The 6,074-nt window shown below is 39.0% G+C and overlaps 1 pseudogene; it reads left to right on the top strand.

Moving 5' to 3' along the window:
• The first annotated feature begins 507 nt into the window (after nucleotides 1-507).
• Nucleotides 508-4,460, top strand: LOC119250529 (hyaluronidase PH-20-like; annotated as a pseudogene).
• Nucleotides 4,461-6,074: the final 1,614 nt, after the last annotated feature.

Here is a 6,074-nt window from a genome sequence, read left to right on the forward strand (position 1 = left end):
TCCCGCGCTTCTGACTGTACCCAGTGCATGTATAAACAAAACAAACAAACAAACAAATAAATAAGTAACATGCCTCTATAAAAAAAAAAAAAAAAAAAAAAAATAAAAAAATAATTATAACATAAAGGAGCTAAAGATTTTTGTGATTTAAGTTCTACAACTTTACTTCCTTAGGACATAGAAAATGGGAAGGGAAGAAAGTATAATTGGCTTCATCCCTCCTCTGCAGGCTCAGGAATGTTTTGAGAAGATGAGACAAACTTTTGCTATCACAGAATTTGTATCTTACATAAGAGAAAAAATTTTTGTTGATTTCAAATGCAGAAGTCCTCCATTTTCTCAAATGAATGAAACTCTCTGCGCTTAAGTTTGAGTACTTGATAACCTTCCAATCTCTGAGACAAAAATGTAATTAACAATATATTCCTTTATTTCCCAATCACAGATAAGGAACTTACAACACATCCCTGAAACATGAATGAAGAATAATACTTAAATATAACATTATAATATCCCTCCTCTGTGCTTCTATTTTACAGCAAATACTAAATAAACCAAAGTGTCCAGGAAGAAAGAAGTGATTTTTCACAGTTATTTTCTTTACCATGGGAGTGCTAATATTCAAGCATATCTTCTTCAGAAGCTTTCTTGGATTCCATGCAACAATTCTTCTGCTTCCAGTCTTCTGTTTGACGCAGAATTATACAGCCTCTCCTATTTTTCCAAACGCTTCTTTCCTCTGGGCTTGGAATGCCCCAATTCACAATTGTCGTAACTTCAATATATCGATAGATTTGAGCCTCTTCTCCTTATCAGGAAGCCCCGGGCTACCTGACCCAGGACAAGGTGTTGTAATATTTTATAAGGAAAGGCTGGGCTGCTATCCTTATGTACATAATGGTCAAAATAAGAGTGGAGGAATCCCTCAGTTGGCAAATCTGCAAAATCATTTGGAACAAGCTAGGAAAGACATTTGCGGTTCCTTTGGACCGAACGACGTGGGCTTGGCTGTAATTGACTGGGAAGAATGGAGGCCCCTTTGGGACAGAAATTGGGGTGCTAAAGTTATTTACAAAAACCAATCTATTGATTTAGTTCTCCAAAGGATTAAGACACTCAATTCTACAGGTGCAGTACTAGTTGCCAAAGCGGAGTTTGAAAAAGCTGGAAGGGATTTCATGCTAGAGACTTTAAAATTGGGGAAATTACTACGGCCGAAATACTTATGGGGTTATTATCTTTTTCCTGATTGTTACAATCCTCATTATAACAAAGACCGAGCTTACAATGGAAGTTGCTTTGATAAAGAAAAAGAAAGAAATAATTTGCTCGACTGGTTATGGAAAGAAAGCACTGCCCTTTTCCCATCCGTTTATTTGAATACCAGAATAAAAGGTTCCAATACTGCGCTCTTTGCCCGGAATCGTGTGCTGGAAGCCCTTCGAGTTTCTAAAGTGCGAAACAATACGGACCCGCTTCCAGTTTTGTATATCAGCGTCTAGTTTTTACTGATAACTTTACGACTTTCCTTTGTGAGGTAAGAAAATCAAAGTATGAGGATTATGATTTAGTGTCCCCTGTAGTGTTCAATCGAATTTAATGTCATTTTTGAAGGAAGGGAAATTTAGCTTTTCATAGCCTTTAGGATCATGCACACAGGTAGGACGCATCATGGCACAAATGCAGAATAAGAACGTTTCATCTCTAACGTCATTGCAATCATGGAGAATAAGGTAGTACAGGCGACGTTTCAACTCAGTCCCTTCCTTTTTATTTTCCTGGGCCTGCTCTCTTGTCAATAGAAGTCACTCAAATCATAACAGGAACTCTGTATGTTTGCTAGAGGAGGGCAGTGGTTATGTAAAACATGAAAATTAACCTGGGGAAGTATTAAAAAATGTTATTGTGGACCCTGTAGCTTAGCTCTGGTGTTACTGTCTGATATGTATAACACTTTCAAGTTATTCCCATCTGTTAACTCTCTCTATTGCACCCACCAGGATGACCTTGTGCATACAATTGGGGAAAGCGTTGCTCTAGGCGCCTCTGGAATGGTAATACGGGGCAGCTCCAATTTAACCCGAAATGAGGTAAGTTGTGTTGCTAGGCAAAGGATCAAAACATTTCTATGTTTAATGATTTGGGGGATTGGTTTGATAATAAAAAATACAAAAATACTATATGAGGCACAAAATATCTTTTCATTTTTTATTTTATTGTGATGCAGAATCTTTATAGCTGTTTCCATGAGGAAACAATTCAGTGAGGTTTATTGAGTCGCTAGACTAGATGGCTAGTTAAGTGGCCGAACAAAGACTAGAATATGGTTTGATGGGCATCCCTGGTGTTTCAGGCGGTTTAGCGCAGCACTGTGAAGCTGTGCACAGCCTCTGCAGCGCGGGTTCCATCCCCATGGAGGCAGAGCAACCCAAATGGTGGGTCAAACCTCTCCTGGCTTGCCGGCCGCTCCCCTCAGCAGTGTATTTCAACAGATCTGCCTGTTCTCTTCCCCACTCTGACTCTGGTGAATCCTCTCACTCTCCACACCTCTGGCCTGTACCCCAGTTCTTGTATAAATAATTAAGATCTTTTAAAAAAATTCTCTTGACTAGACTGCTTGTAAGTTGACAAACGAGGACTAGAATGTGGTTTTATTTCATGGTGGTTTTTTTTTTTTTCCTACCACACCTTTGTGTCTCTTCTTAAAAGAGGCTGTGTCTTCTCTTAAATGAGTTGCAATGAGTCAACCTGCATTCCTTTGGTCTTTCCTTCATTTAACTGCTGTTTATTTAGCAATTACTTATGCAATTATACACTGAATGACACTCAGTTGCAGGGTCAGCAATTGATGACTGTGGACCAAGTCTGGCCAGTTGTTTGCTCTGTCCAGCTCCTAGGTCAAGACTCATTGATACAGATTTAAATGGTAGCTAATAGGTTCCTGTACATCCGTAAAGCTTCATTAGCTCAAAGTCCTGCTCATGTGTTGAGGAGCCCAGGGCTGCTCTGCACTTCTGAGACACCAATATATCATAAAGGCAGAGAGGGTATCATTAAAACCTTAAAGTATTTGCTGCCTGGCTTATACCCAAAACGTTTGCCAACCCTTGAGTATTGAATGCCTGCTGTGGTTAAATATCAAGTAATTTTTAGAGGATGGAAATGTAATAATGAACAGATCACAGGTCCTCTCCCTGCATTCTCAGAGCTGGGAACACAAGTACAGATAGAGCAGGTCAGGAGAATAAAGGTATCAAAGAGCCAGGAAGCAGGGTGGGCAGGATGGAGCGTGAAGGAATGGTGATATTTTAGGTGAGGCAGTCACAAGATGCTCTGGTGAGGTTGTGCAGCAAAGACCTGTTGAATTAGGGACCAAGTTTCTGGAGGTAAGTGCAATGGCCTGCAGGCTGCAATGTGCAGAAAGAATGAGAAGGCCGGTGGGTCTGGAGTGCCTTGAGTAAAGAAGAGAAAGATAACAGATGTGGTTCTGAGATAGCAGGCAGTCATGTGTGGGCTTTTACTCTGAGTGGGAAGCTACTAACATGTTTGAGCAGAAGAGTGGCAATCTCCGATGAACAAGTCAGAAGAAGTACTTAGCTCACTTGAGAATAGAAGGCAGAATGGGAGAAGGGTAAGGTGCAGCAGGGAGAGGAAACTAATGCAGGCTTGGACCATAGGTGTGAGCAAGTGTTTGGCAGTGACTGTAATCCAACATTTGAACTAACAGTGGATTGACTGAGATATTGATGAGCAGAGTGGATAAGAGAAGCAGTAAGGTAGATGCCTCCAAGACTTCAGACTTGAATTAGAAGCTTCTGAGATGGCATGAGCTTCAGGAGCAGCAGCACAGCAGGGGATGCACAGGGAAGCAAAGGAGTGGGGAGTAGGGCAGGGGTTGGGGCTGGAGTAGAAATTAGAAACAATCAGGTTAGTTTTGAAAGAATGACTAAATCGTTTAAAGGTTTCCTAATGGAGAGGAAGGAAACCCTTCCTTATTTTCCACAGGTAATATTTAGTAGTGTGTATTTTTAGAAAACCTGTTCATTAGGAATATAAACCTGATTTTTCTCCGTTTGGTCTCATTTTTTTTTTCATTTTCTCCAAATGCATTTTCTTGAGATCAAAAAAGCTTTCACTGTTATGATCTAACCACTGTATCTCTCCCTTTATTTTTATCCTATTTTAGTTTTGTGTATCAGGTCTTTATACCCTACCTCTTCAAACGTTTTGACTCAAAGCAAGAGTAAAGCTGTCACACGAACACTGAGGAATCGGAGCTGATTTTGTCCTTCATGGTGAATGTGGAGATGCTAGTGATGCCCATGCCTTGGAAAAATTGTGATGGACTCTTAGGGGCTTACCCTAGGAACACAGAACAGAGACTTTGTATTCTAGGAGCAGAGGAGATCTTTTGATCATTTGTACTTAAGACAGAAAAAAACATCATTTTACTTCATGAATAAAATACATTTGTCACCTTTGATAAATTTTTAAAATAGTCTCGACTTTTCTGCCTAATAGGTCTAGTTCTATCCACTCTGATTTGATCACCAAATAAAGAAATAATGCAAAATTACATTCACAGAAAATCAATCAATCAGTCTCTAATAAAACAAGCTAATAATTTACCATAAGCTTTCAGATTTAAAAAATTATTTAACAGTTATAATTCTCCTACTTACAGTCCTGATTTTCATTATTTGTTTCCAAAATCTGTAAACTCTATTTGGAGAATGAACAATTTTATGATGGGACCACTTAAAGATTTTCCTTATTGTATCCTTTTTTAGTAAAAGGAACTCTGGAGTCTCCTCTTACTCAATTGAGGAATGACTCAGTTATTCACTAATTAGGAAGATGAATTGATGTACTATTTAATTGTCACACTTTTTTTGTTTTTTTTGTTGTTGTTCTTTAATGTTCACATCTTCTGCTCTGACTCTCAGATCATCTTTGCCGTTATTCACACAGAAGGGTCCTTTAACTTCAATGTGGCTATTTTCTACCTCATGACACTGCCTTGCAATAGCCCCATGTACAGTGTTCTATGTATTTTTGCCTTTCCCAATTTAGGGTCATTGAATATCAGTTATATCATTATTTCCCCCTTCTTTCTGTGTCATTCATTCAGTAGAGCAATGGATTATTTTTCATGATTCCTCTGATTCAATGGCAACTTGAGAGCCTTTAATTGCAGGTTTACTTGCAATGACTGAACTGACTTAAAAATTATTTTCAAATGAAAGCAAACCATTTCCTTCCATTCTGTTTTATTAGTTCCAGTGATGAGACGGAACCAGTTTCTACTGGTCCCAGCTCATGAGCTTTCTATCTTATAAAGCAGCAATACTGGATTGATTTTCTCTTACCTTGGATTTGTCCTCCTCTTTGTATCTCATTTTACCAAAGCCAACTGGAATCAGTTCTGTGTTTATGAGAACTAGACTGAGAGAATCCTGAAAATTCAGCTCCATGTCTCCCCATCTCAGTGTTCACACCCTTCATCATATCTGCAAAGTCCTTCTGCCATGTAAGAAAGCAGTGTCACAGGTTCCAAAGAATAGGGTTTGGGCAGCCTTGGAAGGCCATTATTCTGTGGAAGGGAAGGTAGCAGGAAATAGATTCAAGTGGAAGCTGCCAAGATTCCTCCACTTGCCTGTTGACCTACCACAGCTCTTTGCTCTGCTGAAGACTAGAACCACGTCCTCAGCACTGTCATCATGAAAGAAAGTGACTATCTTCTGGGTATGGAAAAGGACAGTGTCCCAGTTTTAGGACACACTAGTTTCAAGATGGGTCATTTTCAATACTCAGATTCCACAAATAAATGCGTTTGTAAAAGAACTGCTTAATTAACCCATAATATGAACCAGGTCACATTTACTACAAAGTGCATTCAATTGAACCTCCATTATTTTGAACTTGTATTTAGAGCCATATTTCCAATGTTATTTAAATGTGTGTGGAAAATGAGATACTTATATTTATAATTTCTTGAGGAGTAATGATACACTGGTGCTATGCCAAGTACTTTTAAATACCATGTATCTTTATACCACAACCCTGTGTAGTCC

The sequence above is a fragment of the Talpa occidentalis genome, unplaced genomic scaffold, assembly GCF_014898055.3.
Source record: "Talpa occidentalis isolate TD23 unplaced genomic scaffold, MPIMG_talOcc4v2.1, whole genome shotgun sequence".
In the NCBI taxonomy this organism is placed as follows: Eukaryota; Metazoa; Chordata; class Mammalia; order Eulipotyphla; family Talpidae; genus Talpa; species Talpa occidentalis.